Below are 12,217 nucleotides of genomic sequence, written 5' to 3' on the forward strand. Positions count from 1 at the left end.
CCCTAACCCACTTGGCTGTTGTGCCTTTAGCTGCATGTCGGCCGCAGCGACTGGCGCAGGCCCATGTCAGATGAAGCAGTCTGAGCAGGACAGGTGTCAATAGGCCGCCAGAGAGAGAGAAGGAAACGCAAAGCAGATTGCCTATCAGCACGGGCTCATCCTCTTCCCAGTAAAGAAACCCTCTTGGAAAAAAATAATAAGCGCAGTTGACTTCAAGTTACTGAACAGAAAGGTGGGTGTTCTTAAGAGCCATTTCCTCTGAAGTGTGGTTGTTTGGCACGTTTTCATTTTCCCCTGAGGGGCGGTACGAGACAGACAGCTCTTCAGGGCTCCTCGCCCAACAAGGCAACCAGAGATGCTGTCGGTCCGCTCTGTTTGAAAAACATGCATTAAGCACCTACGACATGCAGATGCCAGGGAGTTCAATGCTAATGCCTCTAAGCACTGCTTTCTTCCTGGGGGTAGGGCTTCTGGGAGAATGAGGGCTGGCTGTCACGAACCGTCCCTCTGTCCCACGGCTCGTCTGTCCCTCTCAAGGCACTCGGGGTCGTGGCTGCTAAGAAGGTGACAAGAACGTGGGTCTGTGTGGTTCAGAGAGGGTGCAAAGCCGGGAGACCCCGCCGCTCCGGAATGGGAACCACGGACCCAAGCCTGGGAGCAAAGAGGGGCTGGAAACCCTGCATTCTAGAGAGAGCCACGGAGGACAGGCGTCGGACTCCTCCCCGGGGTTTTAAGGAGGAGTGGGAGGCCGTTCGCCTGGCTGGCATTGCTGCCCCCAACCGCCACCCAGCACCAGCCCAGCCCACCCTGCACGAGCAAAGCAGAGAGGGGTGGGGAGGAGGGAAGGTCGGCAGGAGTCAAGGGAAAGGCCATCTCGGGGAACAGGGGACGTATTCTGGGACCGCAGCGCTGTGTCACCTAGGCGGGGCAGGGAGGGCGGCGGAGAGACGGGCAGAGGGAGCACCCTCAGGGGTGAGGGAGCACCCTCGGGGGTGAGGGAGCACCCGTGGGACAGAGACAGGCAGAGGGAGCACCCTCGGGGGTGAGGGAGCACTCTGCTCTCTCCCTGGCTGGCAGAGGAAGCAGGTGTGAGTCTCACGGGCGAGGGTATCGCAGGCAAGGGGAACAGTTCTGGGGATGCCCAAGGACTCAAACCAGGTGGTACCCCCCAAGACAGAGACTAGAGCAACTCACATTCCAGCGGCAAGCACAGAGAGCCAGCGGTCGGGCAGCTGACACCCAGCGGGCACCGACAGCAACGCAATAGTAGCCAGAGCATGGCTTCCCAAACGTTTTGCGTCTTTGCCCCTATAAGGAGGCTTTTGGGACATATTTCTTCCTACTCAGCACTTTCCTCCCCCTGCTTATGAAATTCCAGTGCAACAAATACACTATCTGTGTATGGGTTGTGGCCCCTTTGGAAGATCACAAACCATTGTAAGGTTATTTTTTTTTTTTTTTTTTTTGCTCCCCAAGAACTAATTTTCAGCGTTTTGGGGCCAACGTGGATCCTGCTGAGAATGCATGAGCTAGGGAAGTGGTGTCATCCAAGGCGGCGATAAGCCCATCTTGCATCACTGTCGCCCAACAAAGTGAGCTTCACGACCTGGCTGCAGAAAGGGAGACTGCCCAGGTGACAAAAGGCAAGGTGACAAAAGGCAAGGGGCGGTTATCACAGCATTTGAGGTCAGGGCGGAGTGAAATTTAAATGAAGCGGCGTTTGATAGGCTCCAAGCAGAGCAGGGCCAGCGTCAGGCCTGAGCTGAGAAGACCACTTGAGGTCCCATTTCTTGGGAAAATACAAAACAAAGATAATGGTAGAATTTTGCACCCGAAAACTCCTCCTCTGAAGCTCCGGTGGGCCGAAAATCCAGGCTGCTTCTTTCTCTGAGCCGGAGGGACCCGGCTGGGCCAGGCGGGCGTGGGACGTTCTATTCTTAGCGGCAGGATTGTCAACCGGCCAAGTTTCTGACAGTCTCTGATTTTAGAGAACTAGGCTTCTCAGCAATGTAGTTCCGTTCATCAACAAAACAAGTTCTTAAAGGTTTACAAGAGGAACTTTCCTAGAAGGAAAGACCCTCCTTCACCGAAGCCGAGGGCCGAAGGACGGGGGGGAAGGGTGGACGGGACCCGGTTCCGATGCGGGTTCTCCGGGCCACCGGGCAAGTCTGGGCTTGCAGGAGAACGGGGAGGGGACCAGAAGCTTTACCTTCACCCAGTGCGACCGGACACCCCGGGAAGCTACCCGAAAGGTCATTGGGACACAGGTGACAACGGTTCCATCGCCGTGACCGGAGGCAGTGGGCAGGGAGAGCACGCAGGCTTGCGCTTGGACTTTACTCAATAAGCCAGCCTCGGTGGCGGGCAGGTGGCACAGCAGGACGCACCTGCTGGGGGCACAGGCTGACCTGATGCCTTTTCCCCAGGTAAATGTGTCACCTGGGACGGGAACCCCCGGAGTGTTCAGCGAGCGCCCCCCCCAGCCTGCACGTGTGCCTGGCGGGCCAGGGAGGCTGGGTGCAGAACCGGAGCGGCCCACCCGGCTCGCCTGGGGGGGTCCCCAAGATCATTTGCAAAATCTCATCTCAAAGCGGCGCATCAGTAACAGCAGAAGGACACCTGGAGGTTAGGCGACAGGTGCCGGGAATCGGAAGTGGGAGACAAGAGTTTGGGGTACGGGGACAGAGAGACTAGAGTCGTGTGGGAAGGAGCTCAACTCTTGACCTTCCTCTCCGACAACACGGCTCCTCTGGTTTAAAAAAAAAAACCACCACATCAATTAAAAACAAAACAAAGAAGAAGAAGAGATACAGGTAGTTGTGGTCTCTGAAACTTTTTAAAATCTGTGAGAAGCATGCTGACCTGCCTTTGGGGTCGGATCTGAAAACTATCCACGTGGCGGCTGATCGGATCATCGAGGTGGGGGCTGATCAGATCGTGGAGGTGGTGGCCTGTGCTCCGGGAAAGGGTGCTGGGATCCCATGCCAGGGAAAGAACGGGACAGGAGGAACGACAGTGAACAAACACTGGCAGAAGTGGGGAGGGACACGAGCTCCCCTCCCGTGGAAGCGTGGAGCCCGGGAGAGAAAGAATTGAAAAGAGGAAGTGGGACACAGAAATATCGTTTGAAGGAGGCATATTTTACTGGATTGAGACCTGAAGGATATAGGGAGACAACCAGATCAGTTAAGCCCTCTTGCAGATGCACCCAGCCCCAGGGGTCAAATCATGATTGGCACCTATGATGACACTCTTGATCCCCTTAATGGGTGACTGGTCTCAGCATGGACGTGTGACCCAAATCTAGCCAGCAAAAGGGAAGAAGTCTGCTGTGGGGAATCTCTGCCTGTATCTCATAAAAGAGATAGATATGCTATCTCCTTCCCTGTTCTGGAAGCTTTTATGTTATGATGTGATACTTGGAGCTGCAGCAGCCACATTGGAGCCATGAGGCCACACACTTGCAGAAGAAAGCTCACAAGCTAAGGTGGACAGAACAGAAGGATGGAAAGGGCCTTGTCCATTGACTCTGTTGAGCCAGGACCACCTACCCCCAAGCTCATTGTTAAAAACGTTCCTATGGTTGACTCCCTATTGGCTGGATAAGCTCAAACTTGCAGCCCAATGCAATAGATCAGCCTGTATCCTACTAGAACCCACCAATGACATCTTCTCTTATCTTAAACTATTTTATCGTCCGGGAATTTCTAAACTCTGCCTCTTTGCTTTGTAGGAGCTATGTCACCTTAGTGTTTCCCTTACCTATTACAGCTAGATCCAGGGGAGATTTCTCATGGGTCTGGTCGTTAGCTCTGGCACCCAGATGTCATGTCAGGACCCTCCTCCTTCTACAAGGGGACTTTTGAGAGCTGGCTGCCTGGGGCTGCATGGACGCGGCATTCCAAAAGCCAAACACGCTGGATGGGACCCTTTTAAGGTCAAAGGCCAGATGACGGACGGTCTCCGTTGCAAGCTTGCACTTAGATTATATTAATAAAAAACACCCGTACTTACTGTGGAATCTTGGACACCATGGGAACAAGAGAGGCTGAGCGAGTGGGGTGGGGACTGTGAGCAACGCTGTCCTACGGAAGGACAAGGACCCAGCGCTCGTGCCCATGGGGTCGCTATTAACACACACGATGCCCACATAGAGACGAGAGCACGTGTTCTGGACGCCTCAGTTGCTACTTGCAATTAGCGTACGCAGTTGGGTGGCTTCCCCGTTCCCCCCTCCCTCTTTCTAATAACTGTTTTTGCGTGGTTCTCTGTGCCTGGACATGCTTTCTTTTTTTTTATTTTATTTTATTTTATTTTTTTTTTTTTTTGAGACAGAGTCTCACTTTGTTGCCCAGGCTAGAGTGAGTGCCGTGGCGTCAGCCTGGCTCACAGCAACCTCAATCTCCTGGGCTCAAGTGATCCTCCTGCCTCAGCCTCCCGAGTAGCTGGGACTACAGGCATGCGCCACCATGCCCGGCTAATTTTTTGTATATATATTTTTAGTTGGTCAATTAATTTATTTCTATTTTTGGTAGAGACGGGGTCTCGCTCAGGCTGGTTTCGAACTCCTGACCTTGAGCAATCCGCCCGCCTCGGCCTCCCAAAGTGCTAGGATTACAGGCGTGAGCCACCACGCCCGGCCTGGACCAGCTTTCTTACACCCTAGACATCTCCTTCAGGGTCTCCATTAAGACAACTCTTTGTTTTGCGGATCCTTCGGAAAACAATGGAACGATCTGCAGCAGCTCTGCCAAGCGCCCCAACCGCCGTGCCCAGCCCTCACTCCGCGCTCTGTTTGTTCAGTTCACTCCGCAGGGAACTGTTCCGGGCGGACCTTCTTTTGATTGACACATAGCCTCCGACACACAGCAGATGAGCGGTTGCCGGGGGCTGGGGAGTGGAAGGGGGGTATTGATCGGGAAGCTATCAGAGGGACATTTGAGGGTGATGGAAATGTGCTATAACTTGATGCAGTGTGTGTGTGGGGGGGGGAATCCCATAATAGTCAAAACATACTGAACTACATGCTTAACATGGGTATATTTCATCGTACGTAAATTACGTCTCAGTAAGTTTGATTTTCAAAAATGGTGTCGCCTCGCTCCAAGCCCAGAGAATATGTGTACATATAGCATTGTCCATCTTGCTAAGTTTCCTCAAGCCAAGCAGGTTCCTACTCGATAACCCAAGCTACACAAAAGGGGCGGAAACCACGGTGGGGACCAGTGCTCAGTGGTGGCCAGCTCCTCTCTTGGTGCTGGAGGTCTGCAGGGAGAGGTGGGGACCCGGGCCACCTGGAGAGGGCATCTAAGCTCAGTTCCTGCCTTGTCGCCCAAGGGCCTGGGGGCTCAACGCTGCAGACCTCCCAATTTTGCAAGCCGAAAACCCAGCAGCGACTGCTTGCTGCTTTTAAACTTATATGCTTTTTTTATTTTTTATTTTATTATTTTTTTAGAGATAAAGTCTCACTTTGTTGCCCGGGCTAGAGTGAGTGTCATGGCATCAGCCTAGCTCACAGCAACCTCAAACTCCTGGGCTCAAGCGATCCTCCTGCCTCAGCCTCCCGAGTAGCTGGGACTACAGGCATGCGCCACCATGCCCGCCTAATTTTTTGTATGTATATTTTTAGTTGGTCGATTAGTTTCTTTCTATTTTTGGTAAAGACGGGGGTCTTGCTCTTGCTCAGGCTGGTTTCGAACTCCTGACCTCGAGCGATCATCCCTCCTCAGCCTCCCAGAGTGCTAGGATTACAGGCGTGAGCCGCCAAGCCCGGCCTGAACTTATATTCTTTTAAGCAGGTAACAAATTCGCAGTGTTAAAGTGCCGTGCCAGGCGAAAGCAAACAGGCCTGAGGGTGGCCTCCCAGAGGACGAGGACGGGTGGGGAAGCAGCGTGGGCAAGTGTGATTTTGCCGTAAGCGCAGCTCAGAGACACTTTTCCCCGGAGCCGGAGACGAACAGTTGCAGAGATCTGCTGGCTTTCTTAAAACATTCTTCCTGGTCCCTTGTTCTCATGCTAAGGTCCCTTCCTGCCCGGCCCTGCAGCCCTTCTCTGAAAGCCGTCTGGGTCACCCACGGAGGTCCCACGCTCGTGCCAGGCAGGGAGGGGACCCCTCCTCCTGTCCCCCCGCCCCCCCCCAGGGCTCCGAAGGGCTGGTGTTCTCTTGCCCTTGCTCTACCCCCGTCCCCGGTCGTCCCAATCCATCGCCAAGGCTGTGAACACAGACGACACCCGAATTTCCACCCGCAGCCCCGGACTCTTGTGTTTCCGGCTGTGTGCAGCGACATCTCAACTCCATGAGTCCAGATCTAACTCTTCATCCCTCCCCCAAATGGAGCTGCCCCACTTAGCCTGTTCCACTCCTGTAAATGGCAACCCCACCTACCCACCTGCCCCTGCCAGAAGCCCAGGTGTCACGATTTTCTTTAAAGATCCAATTCTTGCCAGGCGCGGTGGCTCACGCCTGTAATCCTAGCACTCTGGGAGGCTGAGGCGGGCGGATTGCTCGAGGTCAGGAGTTCAAAACCAGCCTGAGCAAGAGCAAGACCCCGTCTCTACTATAAATGAAAGAAATTAATTGGCCAACTGATATATATATGTAAAAAATTAGCCGGGCATGATGGCGCATGCCTGTAGTCCCAGCTACTCGGGAGGCTGAGGCAGGAGGATTGCTTGAGCCCAGGAGATTGAGGTTGCTGTGAGCGAGGCTGACGCCACGGCACTCACTCTAGCCTGGGCAACAAAATGAGACTCTGTCTCAAAAAAAAAAAAAAAAAAAAAAAAAAATTCAATTCTTTTCTTTTTTGTTTAATTTTTTAAATGATCCTACAATAAAATGAACTTTTTTTGGGGAAGAGGTGTACCGTTCTGGGAATTGTAACACACGCCGATTCCTGTAGCTACCGCCACAATTAGAATTAGGGCGATTATTGTCACATCTTCCCCTCAGCCCTAACCACTGACCACAGATCGGCTCTCCGGCACTGGAGCTTTATCTTTTCAATATCTTGTCACGTAAACGGAATCATCCGGCTTGTAACCTTTGGAGCCGGCTCCTTTCAAGCTCAGCAGAAGGCCTTTGGGATCGGTCCACATTGCTGTGAATATTGATAGTGTGTTTCCTTTTGTTGCCGGGCAGTGTTCCATCCACCGCATTTTGTTCTATTTGTTCATCCAGACACCCACGGAGGGATATTTGGGCTGTTTTCAGCTTAGGGCAATTATGAATAGAGCTGGTCTACACATTTACATACACAGGCTTTTGTGCGGACATCGGCTCATTTCTCTAGGTCAAATACCCAGCGGAGAGATGGCTGAGATACATGGCAATTGTACGTTTAACATTTTTAAGATACCTTCACACTGCTTGCCAAAGTGGCCGTGCGATTTTGTATTCCCTGCAGCAATAGCTGAGGGATCCAGTTGCTCCACATCCTTGTCAGCGCTTGGTGGTGTCGGTATTTTTCACTGTGGCCATTCCAATGTGTACGTATCGGTCTAGAAGCCCTTCTTGATTTTTCTCCTCTGCTACCCACATCCAGTTGAGCATCAAGTTCTCCTGCTTCTATGTCCAGAAGATATCTGTGTGAGTCTACTTCTGACCTTGTCCTTTCTCTTGTCCCCACCCCCATTGGTTCACACCACAGCCGGAGGGTCCCTGGAGGAACATACACTGGAGCATGTCATTGTCCTGCATAAAACCTTTCAGTGGCTTCCCATTATAAGCCCCTGCTCATAGTCTTCAAGGCCCTACATGGTCATCTGGTCCCTCTTCTCTCTCCAAGCTCGTTTGGGGCCATCCTGTCTCCACCGACATGGCTTCGCTGGTCCGGCCCTCTCTCTGCTTCTGGAAAAGGCAAGCGCTCAGCGTGTGCACGCCCTGTCTTCTCCACGCCCTACCTGGCTGTCTCCCTCCTTCGAGAAGGTTTCTCTCCAGCATCACACATGAGAGACGGTTTCCCTGATCACCCCAATGGCAAGCAGCACCCCCCGCCCTTGGATGCTCTCTGACACTGCGCTACGGCAGTTTGACCCACCTACTTGTGCGGTCATTTGCTCAGCGTGACTCCCCTGCTAAGCTGGGAAGCCCGTGGCGGCGTGACCACGTCTGTCTTGCTTATGACTCTATACCCCAGCAGGTGCCTAGAGCTGTGCCCGGCACAGAGTGGGCATTTGGTATTGGATCCATGAAGGAATCATTTAAAAAAAAAAATGATCTCCAGTTTGCCACTATTGTAAATTAATGCTACAAGAAACATCCTCTTACCTAAATGCCCGTGCATGTGCGCATTTCCTAAAAGGAGAACTGCCGAGTGAACTGGTCTACACGTTTGAAGTTTTGACAAATACCGACAAATCTCCTTCCCCAGCTGAACCAACCCCCTTCTCCCCCGACAGTCTGTGAGGGACCTCATAACTGGCAAGCAGAGAAAATACTGCATTTTAATTTTTTGAAAAGTCGATATTTAAAATTTGGCAACTCAGTGTGTTAGTCATGTTCTCCAGACAAACAGAACGGATAGGATATGTGTGTGTGTGTGTGTGTGTGTATGTGTGTGTGTGTGTGTGTGTGTGGTGTGTGTATCTATCTATCGATATATATATAGAGAGAGATTTATTTAAAGAATTGGCTCACATGATTGTGATGATTCTAAAGTCTGCTGCAGGAGGCAAGTGGACTAGAGTCTCAGGGAAGAGTTCAAGTTCAAGTCCAGAGGTAGTTTGCTGGCAAACCAGGAACAGCCGACGTTGCAGATGAAGTCCAATGTTATAGACGACATCCAAAAGCAGTCTACTGGAGAATTCTCTTTTGCTCGGGGAGGTCAGTATTTGGTTCTATCCAGGCGTTCGACTGATTGGACAAGGCCCACCTACATTATTCAGGCCAAACTGCTTTCCTCAGAGTCCACAGATTTAAATGCAAAGCCAAAAACATCCTCGCAGAAACATCCGGAATAATGTCTGACCAAATATCTGAGCACTGTGGCCCAGCCAAGGTGACACACATAAAATTAATCATCACACTCTGTATTATGCTAAATTTAATCTCCCAGATAAAAAGTGAGGTAGAAAAATATTTGCGTATTGTATATAATCATTTGTGTTTCTTCCAATACCTTCCTTGTTCTTCTTTGACTTGCAGGAGATCTTTGAATAATGGCATGTTAACTGTTTATCAGTTATATGCATAGAGAGATTATGGTCTTTTAATTGATGCATGATAATTTTTTCCAGAAGTTTTATATTTTCATGTGTTCAAATTTGTCACTTTTTTTGACAACCTCCACATTGATGTCAGGCTAGGAAAACACTTTTTCATTTATAAGACTTTTAAAAATTATAGGGTGCCTTCTGGGGCCCCCGTCTCTTGGGGCCCTGGAACCTCATCCAGAAACAAAAATTTAAAAATTATTTTAAAAAATTATATAATACTTACGCAACTTTTCAAGTTTTAGAAAACGTATTTGATCTTTAATACATCTGGCTTTTACTCTTGTTGTCCAGTTGTAATTCTTCCAAATGGATACTCAACTATCTCAACATTATTTCCTGAACACTTGATGGTCCTTCCCCACACTGATTTGAAATGGACTTGGATCATTAAGTAGCAAGAATCCTCAAAATGTAACCTAAAACAATAATACACCGTCATTTTTATCATCCTCGTCAGCATGAATGTTAAAGATTCAAATATCCGGTGCTGAGAAAATGCACAGGAAGGGGTATGTATTCTCATGCCCAGCAGGTAAGAATGTAAATCACCAGACACTTTCACCAAGGCAATATGGGAATATCTGTCACAAATTTTAAAGCCCATCTCTTGATTTCACAATTACATCATTTATGCACCTAAAAATCCATCTACCCAAAATACTCACACCTGTTCAGATAGCTAGGTAGATGATAGATCCATAGATAGTCACCGAAGCACACTGTTTGTTACAGCAAAAGAACTGGAAACTATGACAATTGATCCTAAATGGTTACATAAATTTTAAGACAGCCCCTGAATAAAATATCCTGTAGCCATCAGAAAGAATCTAGGTCTGTACCTACTGACACAAAAAAGATTACCAAGGCACAGGGTAAGGTGAAAACTGAAGTTTCAGCACTTAGGGAGACTGAAGCAGGAGGACTGCCCGAGAGGGCAGGAGTTCGAGACCAGCCTGGGCAACAGAGTGAGACCTCATCCCTGCAAAAAAAATTAAATATTAGCCAGGCAGGGTGGTGTGCATCAGTAGTTCTAGCTCTTAGGGAGGCTGAGATGGGAGGATCACTTGAGCCCAGGAGTTTGAGGTTGCAGAGAGTTGTGATCACGCCACTGCATTCCAGCCTGGGTGACAGTGAGACCCTGTCTCTTAAAAAAAAGACCAAAAACCAAAAACAAAACAAAACAAAACAAAAGCAAACAACAAAAAAAGAAGTTTCAGAATTTTATATATATATATATATATATATATATATATATATATATATATATATATATACAGTGTGTGTATGTGTGTATATACACATACATATAAACAAAATAGAGGTTTCCTCTAGGAAGGAAAGGAAGCGTCAGGGAGAAGTGAAATGGCATTTCACATTTTCCTTCTGTACAGTTAGGTTGTTAAATTAAAGAAATAATGGTGCAATGGCTCACACCTGTAATCCTAGCTGGGAGGCCGAGGTGGATGGATCGCTCAAGGTCAGGAGTTCGAGACCAGCCTGAGCAAGAGTGAGACCCTGTCTCTATTAAAAATAGAAAGAAATTAGCTGGACAACTAAAAATATGTAGAAAAAATTAGCCGGGCACGGTGGCGCATGCCTGTAGTCCCAGCCACTCGGGAGGCTGAGGCAGGAGGATCGCTTGAGCCCAGGAGTTTGAGGTTGCTGTGAGCTAGGCTGACGCCACGGCACTCACTCTAGCCTGGGCAACAGAATGAGACTCTGTCTCAAAAAAAAAAAAAAAGAAAAGAAAAGAAAGAAATAATGGAAAAACATTCACCATCTTGATTCTGCCCCAGCAGATAAATTTCAAGTAGCCTGAAAATCTGCAGGGCCACTCACTATGAGGTTAGCTGGGATAACGGGGTAGATCGTGTGACACGCTCAGGCCTTGGGGCTGGGGAGGAGCGAGGTAGTTAAACCACCCCCAGACCTCGGGCACTGAACACAGGAGTGTTCTCCCTGAGAAGAACGAGCTGGTGTGCAGCGACTTGCCTCTTGGGCATTCCGAGTCTGCACGACTTCTAGACGGCTCTCGGCTCAAACGCCAGACTGCTCGTGCCGGGCGCGGCAGACGCTGCACTGAGAGCCCCCCGGATCGCAGCCCTGGACCATTTGCCCACGCCAGGACCCCCGTCGGCAGCCTGGAGGGCATCTGGCCCCGGCCTTGCAAAACCTCTCTCCTGACGTGATCGGTGAATGAAGTCAAACATACAGCCCCGGAGAGACCGTACGGCCCACTTCTGGCTCTACGTTGTAATGCATTCTGTCAAAATGCAAACAAATCCTAAAACCATTTTGTGAACAATACATGCCTTGTTTCACATCAGGAAACCGGCTCTGCATTGCACATACATGTGAAAGCCATCACGGTCCCTCCGATCTCAAACCAACATGCAAATACGTTCATCTGGTGGCTCTGGGATTTATCTTTTTTTTTCCTCCCTCCCATAGACTGGGAACCTCAAGAGATGGAAGTGGTTTGTGTTGTCCTGACTGCTGAGCGACCCCGGTGACCCTGGTCGTCTTTGAGCCCCCAAGCGTCCCAACCTCTTCCGTTTTAGGGAACCGTCTGGGCACGGATGTCGGCGGGAGGCAGAGTCCGTCCCTGTCTATCGAATGATAATTCTGGAACCTTGTTCTCTGAGCATCCCCGATGCCACATATACCAGTCAGGTGCACTTGCCCAAATTCTGAACCTGAGGCTGCTGGGACAGAGGTAGAAGAGAGGGGAGCTATTTCTGGTGGTGGCAGTGGTGGTGGCGGATAGACTGTGGCCTAAGGGCCCAGTGTTCAGGGGTGAGGAGGGGGCTGCTGCATCCTCAGTGGACTGGGTTACTGTCATGACTTTTAACGTGGCCCCGGCCACACAGCTTCCTTTATTCTCAAAGCCTGGTTCCCCAGCCTTCCTGGAGAATCTCTGAGCTACCCAATATCTTATCATTAAGCCCCTAATTGAGCCAGGGTTGGCTTCTGTTGCTGCAATTAGAGCCATCACTGAGACTCT

The sequence above is a fragment of the Microcebus murinus genome, chromosome 16, assembly GCF_040939455.1.
Source record: "Microcebus murinus isolate Inina chromosome 16, M.murinus_Inina_mat1.0, whole genome shotgun sequence".
Lineage (NCBI taxonomy): Eukaryota > Metazoa > Chordata > Mammalia > Primates > Cheirogaleidae > Microcebus > Microcebus murinus.